Here is a 22,831-nt window from a genome sequence, read left to right as displayed (position 1 = left end):
TAGACATAAATTTTGCAACCTAAATCATGAAAAACTTGCTGTTAAGGAACCCCCCATAGAATCCTTGAAAGCTTTATGGTCCCTAAGGGATAAGAAGAAAATCTCTTGAATTGTTCCAGCCCACAAGCCACTTGCCATAAATTCAAACCCCAAACCATCAACTCCAAAGACTGTCCTCAGTGGAGCTTTGCAGTTCCATACTTTTTCATGGTGGGGCTCACTTAGCAATGTCTACCCACCTTTCGTTGGTACCTGGTGCCCAGCCTGCTCCATTTATTATTACTTGCCTCGTTCTAGAGGGCAGGTGGGTCTAAGAGGACAAATTAAAAAGAGGGTGCTGGTTCTGATAGCCATGTAAAAGTCACTGGACAAGGAGAATAGACTTCATTTCTTCCATTAAAAAACAAAGAACAACAACAAAAACAAAACAAAACAAAACAAACAAAAAACTTAGCTGGCCCCTGCTTTCTCAGCTTTTACCCCAAGTCTTTTATAGATAAATTTCCTCATAGCTTTGTCCTCTGTGAAGCAAGACCTGGGTGCTCCAAAGGCCAAGTAGCCAAATGACACAATCTTATCTTTGTCACGTGTGTGACACATATTTTGAAACTGAAAAATCCTGAGACATAAAGGCTGATTGCACACAGGAAAAAAAAAAAAAATCAAAGACTCAATGTAAATAATTAATTCAAAGTAGTGCTGTGTTCAATGGTTAACTTAACCGAAACCAGAAAGTGCAGTAAAATGACTCATTCAAAAGCTGGATTTGGTGTTGGATTTGGGAAAAATGTATATCAAAACCACTTAAAATACAGGTTAAAGTAACCATTAATATGCTTGATAGAACCTCCCTTTTTCTGTGGTGCTATGGAGATAAATGGGATTAGATTCCTGCCTGCTGAAAGGCGATACTGGGCGGGGGGCTGGCACTTGCAGGGGTCTGCTCCTGGGGCTGCTCCCTGGACTGTGCACAGAAACCTGGGCGTGAAGCACAGTCTTGCACCCTCCCTGTTCTGTTAAGCTGCTATGAACAGTTATCGTACTAAAGATATTTTGCTAGGGACCAGGAGACAGCTTGATGATTGGGCACATAGCTAGCGTGTACAAGGAGGGAGGGTGAAGGGGTGGGGCTGGAGGGAGAGAGTTTTTTTTTCCCTTACTTCATATTTAAATAAAATAGTTATTTTTTGGTTAAGTATAAACCTACAATTTAATTTTCTTAAACTCTGAGAACTTTGTTCTCACAAAAGAAAATATCTGTTTATAATTTAAGAATACAATGAACTAAAACCCTTGTTTTAATCTTTTTACAGTGTGTGTGTGTGTGTGTGTGTGTGTGTGTGTGTGTGTTGTGGTGCACACATACCTCTGTATGTGAAGTCAGAGGGTGACTCTGTGGACTCGTGTTTTGCAGGACCGTCCTCTGAGGCAGATCCCGTCATCCTAGGCGTTAGCTGTATCCACTTGCAAAAGATTAGATCCACTAAGCCCTGGACTGTTTCTATCCCCTCACAGAAGGGAGGGCAGGGGGAGGAGACCCACACAAGACCCAGCCCCCCCCTGCCACTTGTTGTACGCATCTCTACCCTGGCTGACCAAGGCGTGGAGGAGGGGCTAGAGTGTATTGGCTAGTATGTAAGACTAGGGGTGGGGTACTTTCAAGCTTAATAATTTTTCTGGGTGCTTAGGTAAATACACAGAATAACAAATAGTCCCTTAGACCTCTATAATCCAAAGTAGCCAAATTATTTATTGGACTTTTTGAAGAAACGAGAAGTGTTTGGACTAAGTTCCATCAACGAGTGGGAAGTAGGTTTTTTTTTGAAAATGTCTTAAGCCACACAGTTAACATTTAAAATGACAGCAATAATAATGATCAGACTGAACATGTAAAAATCATATCCTCCTGGGGTCGAGGCTTAGAATGACTTGCACTGTGCGGACCAAAAGAAATGTCTTCAGTGATAGACACACTCTCTTATGTGCGCCGTCAAGCATGCCTAAGCCACGTGTGTCTACTGAGCATCTGGGCCGTGCAAACGAAAAGCTAACCTTTAGCTCTAGTGAGTTTAAGGCTGCCTCTCAGCGGCCACCTGAGCGGTACTCAACAGTAGCGCCTCAAGTAAGCAGTGTGGTCCTTACAGGATTTTTTTTGCTGAAACGTCTAGGAGACATTCCTTTAAATTCCTCATTTCTTCATGCATGTAAATATATCTGCCTTAATTTCCTATTTGTACAAATATTCGCTGAATGTTTTCCTTATTCCTGGCACTGAGAATATAGAGGTAAGTAACACAGCCTGAAGTCCACCTTCGTGGACGTTGTATAGCCTTATGGACTAGGTAAATTCAGATTAAATAGTCACACAGCTGGTGGGACTTAATCAGAAAGTAGTATTATTAGCCCCCGTGGCTGATTTCTTTGAAGAAAACCAGGCTTACAACCTCTTTTAGTGTCTTTTGATTTCTCCCATGGAAATGACCTGTGACCTAGGATCTGAAAGATGTTTGTGACCCTAAGGAAGGATGGTTTTTAATCAACTGACACTACAGAGATGAAATGGGGTCAGCAGACAGAAAGCTGCATGTTTTTCATACTGACTACATCTGTAAACAAACCCACTAGTTCTCTTTAGAATGAAGGGGATCAGAAGCAGCATTAAAGCTGTCAAAACTGAAGACAGAAGAGCAAGCCCCAGGGTACTCAGGAAGTTTCCGGGTCCTTTTGACTCAGTACAAAGCAAGGCCTCTTGTCATTAAATAAAGTATAGAAGATACATGTGCCGCACACATGTGCACCACTTATAATCAAGAGGTCAGAGGTTGGGTGAATTACAGTTCTTTAAAGAGACACTTTTGAGATGTTCTTGGAAGAATACATTCCTACTGAATACTAATGTGGAAATAAACATGACGTGTCTCTTGAAAACATGCCATGTATAATGACAGTGACCTCTTATGTTCAAATTTTCCCACTTCTCCAAGATGATTATCTGGGAAACAGTTGATCCCAGGGTCCAAGGAACAAAGTATCTGAGAGGCTAATGCGTATAAATTAAACTCTTGTTTGCTTGTGGAGTTCCAATCTCCCTGGAAGTTTTAACTCATAATCAAGCTTAACTGTGAAATGATTTATGATAATTTGAAATTAATTAGGCACTCTCCAATGAGACTCCACTCAAGTATGGTGGCTCTGAATTAAAGTAGCATGTGACACTCCAGCTTTAGCTGCTGTGACTTTAAGTTGGGTTTTATCTCAGGATGGAACTGTCTCATCAAAACATCCTGAGCTGATAAAGACATCCAGGCAGGATTTCTCCCTCCTTCAAAGCATACAAAAAGAGTATGTAGCCAGCCACCTGGGCAACGGTCTATGACTCTCCCCAGACTTACGGAACAGTTCCAGCTGCCTGCACTTGCTCTTCTTCCCCATCTTTTGTTTTGTTTTGTTTTGTTTTGTTTTGTTTTTAATTTTCTTTCCCAGAAGTGCTTGGGAAGACCTGAGTTGAGTAACACATATATATTAAAAAGTAATATTGTATTTAAGTAACAGAGATCACTATATAATAGACTATGGTAGTCTGTGGGAGGAGTTGATACCCAAAGCCTTTGAGAATGCTTGGGTCAATGCATCATTGAAGGCTTTGTTTCAACCGCAAATATCGACACCATGTCTTCCCCTGGATAAGGCGTGGGAGTGAGTAGACACCGCTCCCCCCCCTCCATAATTCACCTCTGCTCATCTTCCAGGCCTTGGAACTTTGCCGATTGCACTGTCAAACCCACAGGCTACGTTCCCAGGTTTCCCCAGAACTGGCATTACTACTGGTGGAATTCCAGGGCCCTGCTGCTATATCATCATCATCTCTTCAAGTCTCTTGTTGAGTAAGTGTTTGTGAACAAAGAGGCTGAGAGAATTTCAGTTCATCTCCTGGCTGGTCATTGATGGCGGCTCTGCCTGCTCTTGCTCTACCTTACTTTAACATATAAGCAGATTGCCTACTTTAAACGCCTACAATGGTAAATTGTAAAGAAGACCTAAAGCACCATCAGTGTTCCAAAGTCCTCCTTTCAGTTTCCATGGGGTCAACTCATGGCCGCGTGATCTCATCTGCTCTCCCACCTCCTGGCTCCTTTGTGTGTTGCTGAACTTAAGAAAGTGAATGAGCAAGTTGAAACTGCATGGAACTGCCTCCTTGACCCTTCTCTCTCCGGGAAGAAGCAACAGTTAGCTGCTCTTGGAGTCCCTAGGCTTGTGTCTCTACTTTTCTTCTAGCACCTGCCACGTCTTGGGCTTCTCGTGTATTTTTCTTTTACACTGAATCTTTGAAGGTAGGATCCGTGAGTAATGCACCCAGAGTTCAATCAATATTTGTTGAATGGGTGAAAAGATATCTAAAGATACATTATAGTGACTAAAACCAAATCAGATTTAGATAAAATAGATCCACACCTAAATTCCAAATACTCTCTCTCTCTCTCTCTCTCTCTCTCTCTCTCTCTCTCTCTCTCTCTCTCACACACACACACACACACACACACACACACACACAAAGAGGACATGGGGAGAGGTCCCTCATTAATCTCCTGACTAGATTCTAAATCTAGTCCAAGCAGGAAATCCTTGGCTTACAGGATTGTGATGGACTAGGTAAAAAAGCACGTGTGAGGTCGCCTACCTGTCACGTGATTAGCACTCCCGGGCCTTGGTAATGCTGCAGCTACTTCCTGAGATCTTAGTATTTGTTGGCACTAGACTAAACAGGATACAAGCTGTGGGCCCCCGCACCCCCAGCCGTGTTGGCAGAATATCTAGGACTAAGGAAAAGGGGTTGGTTCATTTGGGCTCATGGTTCTGGAAGTGCATGGTACAGGCCACAGTCTGCATCATAATATGATGGGAAAGCAGTAAGGCAAATGGGCATTTATAGAAGAGGAGAGGTGGTCAACTTCCTGTAACTAACCTACTTCCATGGGAAAGCCTACCGACTCTCCTCTGAGTCCCAGTACCTTTTAAAGCCCATCACATTGAACCCACTTACTTTAGGGACCAGGCTTCAGTGTGCGGTTCATAAGTGATGATGAACTCTACTCAAGCCGTGGCACAAGCATTATCTTAATTACTTCTATTATTGGCGATGATTGAGGAAATCGGGTGATGTATTCAAGGTCACAGAACTAGTAAGAGATGGAATTAGGACTTGAAAACTTGGCCCTGGAACTTTCTGACTCAGAGGAGGAATCCTTTGCCATTACTCTTCTGCCTAGATTTTATAGTAATTACTTTGAAACCTTGCATAGACAAGTGATTTTCTTGAAATGTTAGGGCCAATGATTTTTCTCTCAATCACTTATTGAGAAATAGGCCATGTTGAATAACAAGGAGAGTTCATAGTAGAAAGGCAAACAATGGGGACCACATTTCTTTTTATCTTAAATTGCACAGTGATAGAATACACTGCTGGAGAATCAGTATAGTCAGGGGACGTGGAATGTACGCAGACTAATTTGTGACACTAATTTTAGCGTAGTGAGAAAACATTCCTAAATTCATCATTTCCATACGGCACTTACAGAAATAGTAGGATAAAAGAGATAAAACATTTAAGCCAGGAAGGCTGTAAATGACTGTAGTCCCCTCATTTGGGGTGGGAGATGGGAACCCCGAAGCAAGAGAACGCTAAGTTAAGACCAACCTGGGGAGACATCAATGTCTCCAAGACCACACTCGGCCCTAATTCAAAAAAATGATATAACATTGGTACATTTTTCTGAAGAAGTTTTTGAGAAGGCCAGTATTGGTAAAGTGTTCAGAACAGGGTCTGTCAAGCATGAAGCATGAAATGGATACTTCCTGGGAAACAAAGGCCGAAGCATAAAATAATCTCTGAAGTCACTCCCAGTGGGAGACAGTGTTTAACACTTGCTTAAGTTTTAGGAAAACACTCTAGCCAAACCTCTAAAGAATATGTATTTTCTTTTCTTTTCTTTTCTTTTTTTCCTTCCTCCTTATTAGACGTCCTGGCGTTTTCTAAATATATTAGTCACTATTGGAAAACTCCCACTAAAATACTCAAATTGACTGTTACAGTTTTCTCCAAATAAAAATGTTTAGATTTGCTCTTCAAGAAAATGCACCTCAGCCTGGCAAGCAGGCTTCAAGTTGGGCAAGCATGGCTGGTCCCTATAAACTTCCATGTTCCAGATACAGATTTACTGTAGTAGAGCAAAATCCGAGTCAAGTGTCTGAAGAACACGGTGTGACTTAGCATCCTTGTCAGTTACATTACAGCATGTTTGGAGAAGCTGCCCCCGGACCAGCTGTTGTGGGTATCTCTTGAGAGTCTCCCAATAGAAGCGTCTGTGAGGTCCCAGGAGGACAAGATCTTTGTGGTTCCCGCCTCTGCAGGCTCAGGACAGGCACACCGTAAGTCCTGACTGACCGAGTGTGGAATGGGGAAGAAAGGTCTATGCTATGGTGTGGTCTTTCTAGGATCCCAGCTTTGTGGTTATCATCATGGTTAAAGCTATCCCTAAACAAACGGCTGACTCCTGGATGTTACATGGAAACACTTTTCAAATTAGTTATGGCTAACAACCTCGATGAATATGGCGACTGTGAGCCAACTACTCCAGTATTGTCCTGAGCTAATTCTTCGGGGTCATGTCCTCTGGCAGAGATGAGGGACAAATGTGGGACAGAGCAATTGTTCCCTCCAGTTGCTCCTGACGTAAATATTTGCTAGACCGGAGAGGTCAGTGCATTTGCTGCTCATACACAGGTTCTTTTTTTTTCTTTATGTACTGTGTAGACTTTTCTTGCTAAGCTAAATGTCATTGATGAACAGTACGGAGGCCTCAAGGCTGAGCATGCGGGTGTCTGGGTCTCTGACCTCTGGCAGGATTGGTGCATGGTACTCTGACAGGGCTGTCCCACTCTGTTCTGCCTTGGATGTGGGGTAGGCATACTTCCTCAGAAATTCTCAGAGAGAGAGAGAGAGAGAGAGAGAGAGAGAGAGAGAGAGAGAACTATAGATGAGTTGTCACGTGGGAGCACAGCTCCAAGTACATCCATCTTTGGCCTCTAATTTAGGTTTACTCTCCCCCTCCCCTACCCCCACCCATGAGACAGGGTTTCTCGGGGTAGCCTTGGCTGTCCTGGACTCCCTGTAGACTAGGCTGGCCTCCAGACATCTGCCTGGCCTCTGCCTCCCAGAGTGCTGGGATTATAGGCCTGCACCGCCAAGCCAGGCTTCTGGCCTCTCAATTAAATGCAAGCAACTAAAGAACAAAATTGCTTCGTAGGTGTTTAAAGTGCCTCAGTTTCCCAAAGTTTAGTCAGCATGAACGAGGGCAAGAGCATACTTACATCTTGGGGCCATGCCTGCAGCAGGAAATAGCACTGTTGCATGTAGCCCTGTGCACAGCGTGAGGCTATCCCCGAAGAGGCCTGGCCAGTGACCTTCTGAAGTTCTGGCCTTTGTGTGACTGCAGCCAGAGCTGGGATTGTGACCAGCTGAAAGACAGCTGGTGCTGAGGAGAACAAAGGAGACTGAAGACAACTGGGTTACCAACCAGCCAGCCAGCCAGCCAGCCAACCGACCCCACCAGTAATGCCTGGGGAGCAGCATGGATAGGACACGGTGGTCGCCGGTGAGGGAGAGCTCGGTTCACATCAGAGCTTCAGTTAACTGGCCTAGCCTCTCACCAGCAGAGTGACTTTGGGCAAGTTATTTGCTTTTCCAGGCCTCACTTTCCCCATCTGCAGAATGAAAACAACGCCCTGAAGTCGTTATGAAGTCCAGAGATGATATATCTGTGTAAAACAAAGGCGTTGACCCGACCTAGAGTAAGGGCTCAATACAGATTAGACCTTATCACGTGCAGCTCGGGCTTGTACTCGTGGTGTGTTGGGACTGGTTTGTCTGCAGCCAGTCTCACAGGGGCCGGCTTCCGAGCCTGAATTTCTGCTGGGGGGCACATCATAGAAACGCACATGTGTATAGGAAAGGCTTGGGGCTCTCCCAGAAATGTGCTGAAGAAGGGTCATATCTGTCACTAATTGTGAGTTATTTGGCAAATTTAGTGTCACAAATAACAAAGAGAATTGGTTTTTTTCTTGTCTCTGCTCTTACTTGGCAATAAGATATTTAATATATCCCACACTTACTTATTCATAATATGAGGCAATTAAAAAAACTCCATATAACAGTGCATTAAAAAACAAAAATAAAACCAAAGAAAGCCCTGCCCCCCACCCCCAAAACCCTAGACCATCTGAAGAGCAGCTCCTTTCTCACATAAGAATATCTTGTCTTTAAATATCAGGTCAGCCTGTATTGAGGGTTGGGAGTGAGGTAGCTCTCTCAATAGTCTACAAAGATCTGAGTTAAAAGCCCATAGGCAGAAGGATTTCTGGAACTTCCAAATAAACCCCTGGTCAAGAACTCATAGGCCCTGAACCTGCTAATGTGTCAGCAAGGCCAGCACATGCCATTGAGAAAGGGTGACACTACAGTAAGTGTGCTATATCTGCTGGCTTGGTTAGAGAGGGCGGTGATAATGGACATTTCTTCTATTTGATTATTGAAACTCAGAGTCGGCAAAGAACTCATCAACCTTCTAGCTCCTCTCACAGGGGTCACCTAAGACCATTGGAAAACACAGATATTTACATTATGATTTATAACAGTAGCAACATTACAGTTGTGAAGTAGCAATGGAAAATAATTTTATGGTTGGGGATCACCACAACATGAGGAACTGTATTAAAGGATCTCAGCATTAGGAAAGTTGAGAGCCACTGTTCTAGACACCCAATGTCAAAATACCTAATGCAACCTCATTTACAAGTTACCCAGGCAGTAGTGGTACACTCAGGAGGCAGAGGCAGAGGCAGAGGCAGAGGCAGAGGCAGAGGCAGAGGCAGAGGCAGAGGCAGAGGCAGATCTCTGACTTTGAGACCAGCCTGGTTTATAGAGTTCCAGGACAGCCAGGGCTATACAGAAAAACTCTATCTGGAAATAAATAAATAAATAAATAAATAAATAAATGAAGGAATAATAAATAATAAATAAATAAAAGAAGGGAAAAGAAAGAAAGAAGGGAGGATGGAAGAAGGAAGGGAAGAAAGAAGGAAAAGTAAGGAGGGAGGGAAGAAAAAAGTTATTTAGGAATATAGGACACATGTTTTTTATTGTCAGCACATAAATCTCAGCAAACAAGATTTCCCTAGAGTCAGGTGGTTTGGGTCAGGAAAATAGTCATTGCTGTATTTTCATGGAGTCTAGATTTATGTTTTGACCAAGGACTAGAATTCCCCCACTTCTCCCTAACCTCCTCACCCCTACCAAAAATGGAAAAGTTCCTGGAAGCCATTGTGACGTGTTCTTCTGTAACTGGTCTATGTAGCTGGTCTTTGCTACTCTCTGGGTTCTTCTTTTTCCCACCCTTAATCTTTCATCCACTTCCTCCCTAACACTAGATAGGAGAGAAACAAGGATAGAAACAAAGAGAGAAATTAGAAAAATCCCTGAATCTAACTCCTTTCCTTTTGTTTCTTCTTTGACCACGGCCACTAACAAGATGCAACCAGTCTTCCTAAAGGACCACCAACCACTAATTCCTCCTCTTGGGGGCCCTTGCATTTATCCACCCTCTGAAAAGTTCCCAGAATTCCAAACGTCACACAATGGCAGAAATTGTCTGCAGCTGGCAAAACCATGCTTCTGCTAGAACAGGGAGGCAAATCATGGCCAGCTGCTGCAGACAGCCCGAAGCAGCCCCACAGCCCCAGATTAAAGAAAAGTACATTCTTATAATATCTCTGTGGTTTTTCTTTTTTTTAAAGGAAACCAATTCTTCAAAATGTCACTACATGTCTATGATAATAGGTCTCAGAAAAGCACCCTGGGAAGCCTACACTCATCTTTCCAGGGGGTGTGGGTGCAGGAACCAGAGACTCACTGTGTAGCCCAGGCTAGCCTCAGTTTCCCTAGTGCTGGGATTAGAGGTATCTATGTCACACCTAGCTGGAAAGATGAGTCCTTATTCTAGGGTTTTGTCAGCTCCTATACTTGGCCAAGGGAGGAGGTACAAACTAAAGTGAGATTTAGCCTGAAATTCCAATCTGACTTCTTCTTACTTGGAAAAGAAAGTGTTTTAGGGCAACCATTGTGAATAGTTCAGAAATAGAAAATAATAAGTTCTGAATCAAAAGACCATAGTTCATAGGGAAGAAAAAAATTAAAAAAGAAAAAAATTGAATTTGATGGTTGGAAAGCTTGGAGTTTGGACCTTGGCTTCCAGCGGGATCACGGTGGGACTCTCAGCTTGTCTTACTTCGGATAGGGACTTGGGTAGATAATCTAATCTTTTAGATGTGTAAGGACAACCTTACATTTATTTCTCCTATACAGACTATATAGCACAGAATAAAATGATTGCCAACTGTTTGGCACAGATGATCAGTGAGATAGTGGAGTCAGCCATTGCCAGCCTGGTTCTCTTTGACTTGCCTGCCTCTGTTGCATTCCTGGCCTCACTAGCCAGCTCAGGACTTGCTTCCCTTTTCTTTAAGCCCAGCACATCTGACTGTTTTTCCCTCCTGTGAAATTAAGCAACGTAGAGAGTCCTCAGTTAGAGGAACATGTTAAAGATGTTTTAAAACTAGAGGGTCGAACGTTTTTTGTGTATTGAGCCTCCACTTCCTGTATGTACCCCCAAAGTCTGGCTTCCAAGTTCCCTTGGGTCTTCTATCTGCCTTGTAGCCAGTGGCTCTGAAACCCAAAGGGGTGACATAAAACAGATGGCTGTACCTAACCTGCAGGGTTTCTGATCCAGGAGGTCTCAGGTAGGACCCGAGAACTTGTATTTCCCATGACTTTACAGGTGAAGTTGACTCCGAGGACCACAGTTTGGAGAGGCTACGGAAACCAGCCTCCTGGCAGTTTCGCTCCCTGGCAGAGGTCCCCCACAGCCCTTCGCTGTGGGTGAGTGCCAGGGCCTCTTGCTGCTTTTCAGAATGCCCCAGCTGGGAGCTGATGCAGCAGCCTACAGTTCCCTGACCCCATCTAATACAAAAGGGCTGGTTACAAGAGGGGATTGCAAACGGGAGCTAAAAACAGTTTGGGAAAAGAGTTGTTCAACTAGTTACATATTTTTAAAATGTGGAACTCTGATTTATTAGGATAGGATGTGCATTTTGTGCTTTTTTTTCCCCTAAATATCAAATATAGGGTAAATTTCTCTTAATCCGTGGGCTAAGGTTTTATATCAAGCCCAGGTCAGCAGCCAAGACTCAAGGAGACAGATGCTTGTGTTGAAACCAACTCTCTGACTGACTACAGGCAGAGGCGCCAAAGGAACGCCCTCTGTTTCTAGGCCTGGAAAAGACATCCAAGTTGTCCTAACTGAACTTCATCACCCTGTATTGAGGAGTGTGGTCCACATGCATCTTAGCTTGTCCAGGAAAACGAACAGAGCTCACGCCCAACAGCATGGGGTTTCCCTGGGTTCCTTCCTCTTCCTTTATTGTCAAGCTGGGATTCTGCTTTTCATATCCACCACCGAGATGTGTCAAATCCAGCAGCGGAGAAACCTGAAAGGCCTGTCTGGGTTTAGTCTCCAACTTTCTGAAGCTAAAGAGGGCGGGATGCATTTTTGGCCTCCTGACTGTGAGTGGGGACAGGGAGGGGACAGTGGAGGAGGCCTGGCCACTTAGGAGAGCTCTCACACATCTTAGGAGCCTCCAAGCCCGAAAGCATCTTCCCAGGGTTGCCACATGACCAACATGGAAACCAAGAAAGGAAAAAAGGAAGCTAAGGATGAAGGAAGGCGAGGTTTCCCTTTCTGTCTCCAGTTCCTCTTCCAGCACAGGAAGCAGAAGAAACAAGACCGGATAACATCAGCATCTTTGGTTAAAAGGGAGACAGAAACAGAGGGCATATGAGGCAGGAAGTAGCAGCCTGGCTGTGATTGGATGGGCAGATGCAAACAGGGCATCCTGCCCTGATACCTGAGGAAGCGCTGCACAAATGAGTGTAACTTTGGTAGCAGAGTTGGACCCCAGATCTGTAACTTGACCGAATTCAAATAAAAATGTCAAACATTGATTTTATGCCACATACGTGCTGTGGGAATTGATAATGCATCGCAGACCTTATTTTCAAGTGTTTTACTACCGAGGGAAAGACACTAAGTAGTCTGTAAACTAAGGCAAAATGGAACTGTGCTGCCAAAGAGAGGAAAACAAAGCTCTCTATGAGACCTGGGTCTCTGCCTACAAATGAGCTCATGGCCAACTCTGGAGCCTCCACAGAAAGCTTAGAGAAGACTCTAAGTAGGGGTTATGCTGGGGGGTGGGTGCGGAAGAGCTTACCAACTCACGGTGGAAGCAGCTACTTCTGGCTAGCCACTGTGGCTCCTGAGGGCACTTTTCAGATTTGGTCTGTGTGTTTGGACCCCTACTGTTCTCAGGGCTTTCCTTACTCTCAGTCCTATACTTAAAGATAACAAATCCCTCCCTCCCTCCCTCCCTCCCTCCCTCTCTCTCTCTCTCTCTCTCTCTCTCTCTCTTACACACACACACACACACACACACACACACACACACACACACACACACATTTGGGTAGTCAAAAAAAATATTTCATGTACAAGTTCAAGTTCAAGCTGTGGAAGACAGGTGCATCTGTGTTCGTGATTGCATAACCCCAAACTGGAAACAGAAAGCTAACAGGTAACTGTGAAACTAATATGTTCCTTTTGAACTACCAAGAATTAAAACTGTATGCTTGGTCTTTGGGACATGATAACTGGCAGTTTTCTAAGTAGCAGATGCCTTGATACGGAGTCTCTCGAATTGCTATGAAAAATAGCACAGAAAATATCAATACAACTTAAGCCACAGGTGCCTGAGGTTTGTTTGTTTTTTGTTATTCTTTTATTTCCTGATAAGTGGGTCTAGAAGTACTTCCTGAACACCTTCAAAACAGAGTTTTTGTTTTGTTTTGTTTTTTGTTTGTTTGTTTGTTTGTTTTTGTATGGAAGAAATAGCTAGTAAACAGCTAAAAACCGATTTTCTTCCATCATGGAGCGGTGGCCTAGAGGAAGCTTCTAAGACAGAGGCTATAGTCATCAGTGTACGTCTCCAACCCTGTAGCCATGTGGTCAGGAAAACATGGCAGGAGGTGTGTGCTTTTCTTTTAGGCCCAGCCTTCTTAGATGAGAGCGGGACGTCTTCGTTTTCTCTTCCCCATCTGCTGACTGGCTGCAGATGGCAGAACCGCTCGGTGGACATAGCATAGATCATCAAATAAGGAGAAAGGCCTCTTCCCCACCAGAAGCAATGAGGTGGAACTAATGAGTGAGAAGCCAAAGTGCGTTGTTTGGTAGGCCCTATTGCTCTTCCCAGCCGCCGGCTCCCTGAGCAGCTACAGGGCTCTTCTGCAGTGAGCTTCCCGGAAGGAAGAGCACGCTTCCTGTCCACTGCTAGGATGTGGTCATATGACTCGCTTGGCTACTGGAATGTGGATAGAAGTTGTAGGCATGGATTCAAGATGCCTCAAGGGTGGTTACAGAATCCCACTGTTATTCTCCCCTTGTTCTGAAGGTAGCCTGTCTAGCCTACATCCCGGATGAGGAAGACGTTCGCAGCAGAGGTGTAGCCGGGCCCCTGGGATGACATAGATGACGAACAGAAAGAAGCATTGCTGTTTATGGGAGAACAGTAATGAAGGTTGACACATTGTGCTAATCTATTGACTTTTTTTTTTCAGACGCATTTTTTATATCGATTTTTAAAATTAATTTATTCTTGTTACATCTCGATGGTTAACCCATCCCTTGTATCCTCCCATTCCGTCCTCCCTCCCATTTTCCCCTTACTCCCCTCCCCCATGACTGTGACTGAGGGGGACCACCTCCCCCTTTATATGCTCATAAGGTATCAAGTCTCTTCTTGGTAGCCTGCTGTCCTTCCTCTGAGTGCCACCAGGTCTCCCCCTCCAGGGGACGTGGTCAGACACATTCTTACTATCAGTCCAAGTTAGTCTTAAACTTGCTGGGTAGCCCCGAGTGACCCAGGACTCATGGCGCCCAGCCTCAGCTTCTCAAGTGCTAGGATTACAGCCAGGCATTATCACAGCTGGCTTTGACATTTCGGTCATTATCTAAGATAGCAAATGATGGGACCCTGACTACGACACTGTGAACTGGGGAGAATAAAGTGTGTGGTAAACTGGAGAGCGGGAAACAGCGAATCAGAGATCATAAAATGATTTTTTGTTTAAAAAGTAGAGTTAAGCACAAATGAATGAAACGAAGTCTTATTAAGTATAAATTAAAAATTGTAAACTGGTAAAGTTATAAACTAGTAAATTTGATGATAAATCATTAAGTTAATGGACTACCCTTCCGGCTCCACCGACACACTGGATTCCTTCTGCCAACTGAGTATCCCTGGTAGATACTAAAGAAGGGAGTTAAGACCGGAGATGGAGTGATGTCCACAACAACTTCTGTGTTCCTTAAGTTTCTTATTTTGAACGATGATTTGCGGGGCTATAGTATTGTGGGGGGATTCATGCGATGGGCAGCTCCATGGATACCTCTGCCCCTGGTCCTATGGTCCATCTGCCAGCTAGCCCTGACTTTCCAGAACCCACCCACGCCCAGCAGTACCAGAAGCTAGAGACCAAGTGTTCAAACGCACGACTCTGCGTGAGCCTACGGTGGACACGTCACACCCAACCCACATGTTTCTACGACCCCAGGGTAGTCTACCCTGCCCACTGCCTCCTCCTTCTGGGATGTCAGGAGAGCTCAATGCCAAACGGATGCAGGAAAGCCAAACACAGAAACAGATGATGGAACTGCTCATCCTTGCACAAGGCTAAATGCTATGTAGCCTCTGAAAAAAGGGATAAAGTCGATTTGGAGTTTACAGCCCTTGGATATGGCATACCTATGGAAAGGCTGTGGGGTGGGGTGGAAAGGAAAGCTTGTGATGACTGTAACCAGCTAATACCCGGACATCTCACATCTTTCTTGCTCAAACAGGATAGTAATAAGTAAGGGATGAGAACTTAAAAAGTACAAATTGTCATTTAAAAATTGAAGATATGCTCTAGTAGGTTAAAAAAACAAGACTTCGTATTTTTCTTTACCTTGTTACAATCAAGGAACTTGTGTCTAAAAGCAATAATTTAGCTGGTTGTGGTAACACACACCTTTAATCCCAGCACTCAGGAGGCGGAGGCAGGCAGATCGCTGTGAGCTGGAGTCCAGCCTGGTCTACAAAGTGAGTCCAGGACAGCCAAGGTTACACAGAGAAACCTTGTCCGGAAAAGTAAAAAATAAAAACAATAGCTTTATGGGAAATGTTACTTAGTTATCTAATTGTTCGTAAACTAGAGAATAAAAGGCCATGGCGACATCTGACTGAGTTACAGAAGAGTGTGAGGCTGCAGCCGTCAGTTCCACCGTCCTGCAAAGCTTCTCTGCTGCAGGGCTAGAGATTCCTGTATTTGGTGCCACGTGCCACTTGGCTTTAAGCAGTGATTCATTGGCTCTCTCACAATATGCTTTTGCTGAGGTCTCACTTGGGTGACACTGATCGCGCGGTCCACGAACTCCATCCGGCAGATGCCCCGCCCCCTTTTTTGTATTGTAGTTGTCCCTTTTATCTGAAGTTTTACTTCTTAGGGTTTCAGTCACCCATGGTCAGTCGTGTCCTGAGAATATTAAATGGAAATTTCTAGATGCTAGCAAATCATAAGATTCATATGGCATGCGATTCCAAAGTATGTCACGGAACCTTCAGTCACCATACTCTGTCTTTTCCAGAATGCAAATCATCTCACCCTGATCCAGCATATCCATGCTGTATAAGCTGCCCTCCCACGAGTCACTTAGTGCTTTCTTTGCTTACTTGATTGGGATACTGTGAGCTGTCACAGGCAGCTTTGGTAGACTATGGATCTTGGCATGTGCGCCTCTGGGATAAGGGAGCAGTACTGTACTTTAACTTAGCAGCTTCTTGTGACCTTAATGGATATTTTCTAGACAAGGCAGGTGAGTGGTGACAAGTGCATGGCTCAGGTCTTCGCCACATGCTGCCTTACATCACATTAGGCTGAGAGCAAGCGACATTCCGGAGCGACACAAGCTGCTCTCAACGCGAACGATCTGGTGAGCAGTTTAATGTATAGCAGTCCAGCAGCGTTAGCATCTGTGTTTAATTAAGAAATTAAGAAATTAAGTTAAATGTGTGACAACTAGGAAGATGGTGTATGGTATGAGGTGGCTGTAACCTTGGCAACGGTACCTAAAGCACTATGCCCCTGGCAGTGGACAAAGCCAAGGACCAGCCTGTGTGATGCTTATCGCCGTGGATGTCAGTATATATGACAGGACGGAAGATCATTCGGCAATACTTGCTGCCTCTTTCTTTCACAAAACGTGGTTGACAAAGTCACCTGGTTAGTGCCAAGAACACATGAAAATGTTTTAAAATACAACAGCACATGGCGTATTTCCTATAACATGGTACAGGTCCCAGGACTCAAACTTTACGTTTGTTGAAAATGTTTTATATTTGTATTACTATTACTCTCAGGTCAAGTCTTTATTTTTCCCCAAGGAACAAACTGGAGTGGATGATGAGGAAAGAGTCTGAGCAGGAGGCCATAAGAGTGAGGAAGTGCCTGGTAGGGAGACAGGAAACTAAATATTGATCTTTGCTCTTTCTGCAGGGATGCTTGTGTTTTTAAGACGTCATCATGGCCGCGGTACGAGGGTTCATGTGACCTAGCACTCAGCTGTGGTCCTTCTCGGTTCTGAAAGAACACTGTGTCTGGGCTTCAGCCGACAACAGAGGAAGCTTCTAAGGTAAGTCTTTATGGTGAGAATACCCCTCTTCCTGTGTTATATAAGATATATAAGATATGAAGCACTCTGGGAGTAACAAAAGAAACTGGCTTTAAAGAAACGACACAACCTAAACATGCAAGTAAGCCTTATCCCCGCCCCCCGCCCTCCCCCGAAACAATATTGAGAGAAAAACATTTATCTGAAAGGCACCATTGTTCAAAGCACTGCACATCTCTGTCTTGAGATGTCTTCAGATCTGAGATTGGGGTCTGTAAACCACCTGGGACTAAATTCTTTGTGTTTTGCCTCAGTGTTTAGCCCTGACACAGGTTAACTCCTTCCTTCCCTCCCCTTTGAAACAAACGCCAAAGAAGTAAGACATTTAAAACCATCCAATCTCAGTTATTTACTCATCTGCTGGTTCATTTGCTTAGGAACTACTGACTGAGTTGCCCTGCAGACGTTGAGGATCCTGAGACGAACAGACAGACACACTGCCTCTTCTCATGAAACTGAAGTTATTGTAACTGATGTTCTAAGACTGACCCAACCCGCTCCCGGTTCCCATGCTGAGAGGCAAATTCATCAACTGCTTGCCAGATGGGCTAAGCAGTTGGAAGTAAACGGAGGCGGGACTGAGCCAGAGGCCTGAGAAGTGGTGAGATTTGTAGGTGGGCAAAGCGACATTTAAGCACACGTCCAGCCTTAAAGGAGGTGGGCACCCTGCCACCATTGGGAGTGCTGGAATGAACAGGCCTCACTTTTGGAGGGTAATTTTGGAGCCAGAATCAACTGGGCAGAGCTTCCTTTTCCCACAGCAAAATTGTTCTCTGTAGGACATGAGGCTGTGTCCCTAACCAGCTTGGTAGCCACAAAAATAATGCTTGAAAGTCCAAAAATAATCTACTGTTGTCGGGTTGCCCGTGACAGCAAAATGTTTTATCTCATCTGGTAACGCTCACTAATTGGTAGCTGACGTGCTCTGGTTGTTTTGCTTGCTTGTTTGGTTTTTTTTACCTCAACACACACACACACACACACACACACACACACACACACACACACACAGAGAGAGAGAGAGAGAGAGAGTGGGGCGAGGGGGTAATTCTCAATACAAACATCTAGATTGTTGTATCTGCAAGGCCCTGGTAGTTCCAATATTTCCTCTAGTGAGACCTCAGCACCACTTGAGAAATGCCCCCAAGGTCCTGATGAAGGGGGCGTCACTTGGAACCACTCGCCCCACGACGATGGACAGGCAGGGCACCGTGGTGAGCTCTTCTTGCTTTTTGGCAAGAGAGTGCCATCAATCTTGAGAAGGGGTCTGCCCTGGCATACCTGCTGTGGGCGTGGGATCGAGTCGTGTCCTGTCGGCTTAGGGTGAGCATGAGGTTAAGGAGGTAGCCCTCCCACCCCACCCCCGCCCCCGCCATCCCAGCCCCCACCCTTGTGATGATGAAGTGCTCTGGGGTGATATTTTGAGACCACACACTTTCCTTGTTTTCCAACATTTTGCTGCCACAGGAACAACTCAGCCTGGTGAGATTCCACCAACATGCTGTGTCATCCATTAGCACATGACATATTAGGAAGAGTTTGATTCCACCAACATGCTGTATCATCCATTAGCACATGACATTTCAGGAGGAGTTTGAAGAACTCAGGGCTCTATGAAATGATAGGTGTTATTCAGACGTTATAACTGATTAACTGCATTATAATAAAACTTTCATTAAAAACTGTTATCTTGTGGGAAATAAGTAGATTTCCCTTGATGTGGCCGAGGAGTAAATAGTGCTAAATAAATCAATTACTAAAATGGGTAACTGTTATGGTCAGGTTCCTTGCCTCCCAAATATTCTTATTCCTTTGTCTTTCATCTTTCTTTCTTTCTCTCTTTCTTTAAGATTTATTTATTTATTATTATGTATACAGTGCTCAAAGAAGGCATCAGATCACATTATAGATGCTTGTAAGCCACCATGTGGTTGGTGGGAATTGAACTCAGGACCTCTGAAGGAGCAGTCAGTGTCCTTAACTGCTGAGCCATCTCTCTAGCCCTGTCTTTCATCTTTCAATGCCAGGGAAGAACTACCAGTCCAAAGACTCTGTGAGGGGCATGGATAACCAAATATTCCTTAGAGCCATCAACCATAACTATAGGTTGGGTAGATTAATGTTAGATTTTACTTTTTAAAAGCCACACTGTGGTAGCTTTTATATGAATGTAATCCCTTTTATTGAGTCTAAACATGAGGGCCTGTCCTAGAGACTTCCTGCTGTGATATAGTCCATGGGGTAATTGAATTAGGGTAATAGGGTTGAAACATTTTGTAATTTAATGAGTTTGTGGATTTCTTATTCCCAGAATTATAAAAGAACCTCTGTGAATGTCAAATTCAGTAATTATCACACTGAACAGAATTTGGCTCTATTTAACCAACTGGCAGATTCTGTAGATAACAACATGATTTGATATTTATAAAAAGCCTATCCTCCACCCCTACTCTTAGAAACAGAAATTAATTAAGTTTAAAGGTTTTCACAATTTTGTGAAGAAATTCACTTTTCTGGAACGTTTTTAGTCTCTAAATTAGACATTTAAAAAGAGAGGCCATTTTCAAAATATGGATTCTTCAGCTTTCTATGAAATACAGTGGCTGGTTGTGGCTCAAGATACTAACTGGCATGCATTTGATAGAAGTTAATGGATGATGGTGACGACGATGATGATGAAAAGCAAAGTCTCTTCAGTCTTAAGAGTAATAAACACCTGGATTCAGGGGAAAGAGGTGAAGTCAAGGTGTAGTGAAGCTGAGGCATTAAATTCTGGCATTAAGTACACATGTGGATTGATTTGAAGAAGAAATACAAAAGTGTCATTTTTTTACATTCCTTGAATTTTTCCCTACTAAGTACTGTTGCCAAATGTGCTAAGATACAACAGTAGCCCACGTTTATAGTCTTGATATTTATAAGGGTATTTCATCCAGGCCAGCTGCTCTAGAAGATGTAAGTATTTTCCCTCTTTGAAAGATGAAGATACAAACTAGGCACACCTGTAGCCCCAGCCCCCGGGAGGCAGAGGCAGGCGGATCTCTGTGAATTCGAGGCCAGCCTGGTCTACAGAGAGAGTTCCAGGACAGCCAGGGCAGTATAGATAAACCCTGTCTCAAAACAAACGAGAGAGAGAGAGAGAGAGAGAGAGAGAGAGAGAGAGAGAGAGGCAGAGAGGCAGAGACAGAGACAGAGACAGAGACAGAGACAAAGACAGGCAGGCAGGCAGACAGATAGACAGATAGAGACAGCGAGAGACAGAGAGAGGAAGACACCTGGGACCACAGAGTTTAGGCAACAGCCTACAGACTAATCTGGCTGAAACTCAAATGAACAACATGGCTGTAGGATCTGAGAACTTAAGGCCAGGCAACATTGCCTCCCAAAGTGTGCCACCTCTTCACCCGGGGCCAGAGAGACTTAGAGCTCTCCTTACAGGAAGAGTGATGAAAGCTTCGTTTGAACACAAAGACTGCAATCCTTGGTACAGCTTTTAAGCCAAGATGGAGGCTTGTTACGTGGCGAAAATGACCTGTGCAAAGCATTCCCCGTGCTACTAGCAGACCCAGGAGGACCGTGAAGATCCTCCTCCCATCCCTATCTCTGGATTTAGCCAGTGACGGATGTTCTTCCCAACTCAACAACATAAAAAGCAAATAGCATCCTTTCTTGGCAGTGGGAACTCGTTCAATACTTGTTCTGCATTTCTCCCTCAGGGCCAACGTTCCTGGCAAAGGAAACGAAGGCAGATAAGAGCCATCATAGACAGTATGAAATGGCTTCTTATCTGAATCCCTACGCTCACCCCACCCCCTTTAGTGCCCTCACAAGACACTCCAGACTCATGGGATTATCTTTTCTATGACTCATGGGCGTTCCTTTTTCCATCTGTGTTCCCTTTCCTTTCAGGGCTGAGCTCGGATGACGGAAGAGGGGAAATTCACCCTGTAGTTTCAGGTGAGCTTTTACTGAAACCCAACGTGGAGACTATTGACCTGAAGGGAAAGTGGCTTAGCTGCTTTACCTCTGCAGCAAGTTCCATAAAAACACAGCCCAACTGTCATCTACCCATCTAGGCAATTATTGCATCGTGAAGCACTGCAGTCAATAAGACCCTAAAAGAAGCCACGTGCTGTCCCTTCCTTCAAGACACTTGTGCTCTTTTGTACAATGTGTGGCTGCTCCTCTGGGCCAGCCTAGGACAGGCTGGCCTTACACCTGCTTTTCTGGTATAATCATAAAAAACACCCTATTTCATCCTCAAATTCATTTCTATTTGGATGATAAATACATACCCAAGTAATAATTCTTCTCATTAGATGATGTTTTTTTAAAATTCTTGTGCTTCTTGGGTGTAACTAAAAAGCACAAGTAGTAAAGGTCCCAAAACAGGGCATGGCGTTCTGTTTTATTTTGGAATAATTATTTCTGCCACTCAATGTAAACTTAATCAAGTTCATTGGGGAAAAGGTTACATTTGGTTTTATGTTATTTTTAAAAGTGCAGCTAGCATCCAGTGTCTGTAGGGCAAGGTCATTAAGAAACCGAGGAAATGTTTTTGGAGAGGAGCAAAAGGCAAATTAGGACCCAGGGACCCTTCTGGGCAAGGGAAGTGTCAGGCAGAGTAGCCAAGACAATGGCTGGAGGCCGTAATGTCACCAGCCTCAGGGATGAGGGATGTATCACTGTGGTCCAGCACTTGCCTAGCGTGTGTGATGGCCTAGGTTCCAGCCTCAGTATTGCCAGAAAGGGATGAAAAGTGGAAAGAACTGGAAACTATGACTTGTGGTTGCCTTGACAATTCTATTTGGGTCATCAGTAGTTCATCATGAATGTCATAGGGGCTCATGAGGTCCCACCCCTGCCCGGGGGACTCTTGGCAGTTAATGGTTGCTTTGGGAAGGAGGTGGGTCATTTTTTTTTTTTTTTTAGTGCCACAGTCACTGGTAAGGTGGCATGCTTCATAAGTAATACCCTATCTACATAGGCAAGCCAAACCCAAAGGATCACAGAATTAGACAGTAGTTGAGCATAGTGGTGCATGACTTTAACTCTAGCCCTCTGGGAAGCAGAAGCCAGACTGGTCTATATAGTAAGTTCCAGGACAGCCAGAGAGCCTGTCTCAAATAAAGAAAGGCATGAAAATAGCAGGGAAGAAGGCCGTTAGAAGGAGAGAAGGGGAAATGAGAGAGAGAGAGAGAAAAAGAGAAAAAGAGAGAGAGAGAGGGAGGGGGGAGAGAGAGAGGGAGAGGGAGAGAGAGAGAGAGAGGGAGAGAGAGAGAGAGAGAGAGAGAGAGAGAGAGAGAGAGAGAGAGAGAGAGAGACAGAAGTGTGAATATGCTCAAACTCCATCATGCACATGTAGTAAACGATCAAAGAATGAAACAACAGACGGCAGAGTGGGGCCTCTAAGCCTAAAGTCTCGCAGGCTCCACCTGTTCCCGGTGACTCCCTGATCTCTCCCGTATTCCTTTGTTCCGCTTTGTTTTGAGGCCAGTCTCCTGTCCTCTGGCTGGCCTGGAATCCCTGTGCCGAGGGTGATCTTGTGTGCCACCACACCCAGTTCGTTTTTGTTTTTGTTTTTGTTGGCCCAGGAGTTAGCACCTAAGACTTTGTGCCCGTTAGTCCCCAGCATTCTACCAAATGGAGCTACATCTCCACCCTCCCTTCGCTGTTTTAAGTTTAATCTTTATTATTATTATTTTTTTTAGCTGTGTGTGGATGTCTGTGTGTGGGCTCGTGCGTACGAGTGCGTGTTGGTGCCTTGAGGAGTTAAAGGCGTTGGGAACTCCTGGCGCGGTGTCAGCGGTGGTTGTGCGCTAATGGACATGGCTACGCGGAAGAGCAGTCCGCACACCTAACTGCTGAGCCGTCTTCCCAGCCTCTGGTGTTCCGCTATGTTA

General features: G+C 44.5%; 1 long non-coding RNA gene across 1 annotated transcript in view; it reads left to right on the top strand.

The window, feature by feature from the left end:
• The window catches only part of LOC311607029, a 39,113-nt gene extending 18,072 nt beyond the window's left edge, over positions 1 to 21,041 (top strand). Inside the window, exons 4-5 of the long non-coding RNA XR_014782507.1 lie at positions 16,754 to 16,889; positions 20,838 to 21,041. This is a non-coding gene — a long non-coding RNA (uncharacterized lncRNA). The remainder of the gene's footprint in view (positions 1 to 16,753; positions 16,890 to 20,837) is intronic.
• Positions 21,042 to 22,831: the final 1,790 nt, after the last annotated feature.

This window comes from Acomys minous, assembly GCF_964271855.1.
Source record: "Acomys minous genome assembly, chromosome: 10".
Taxonomy (NCBI): domain Eukaryota; kingdom Metazoa; phylum Chordata; class Mammalia; order Rodentia; family Muridae; genus Acomys; species Acomys minous.
The sequence above is the reverse complement of the archived record's forward strand: the minus strand, read 5'-3'. Positions and strand labels throughout refer to the sequence as shown.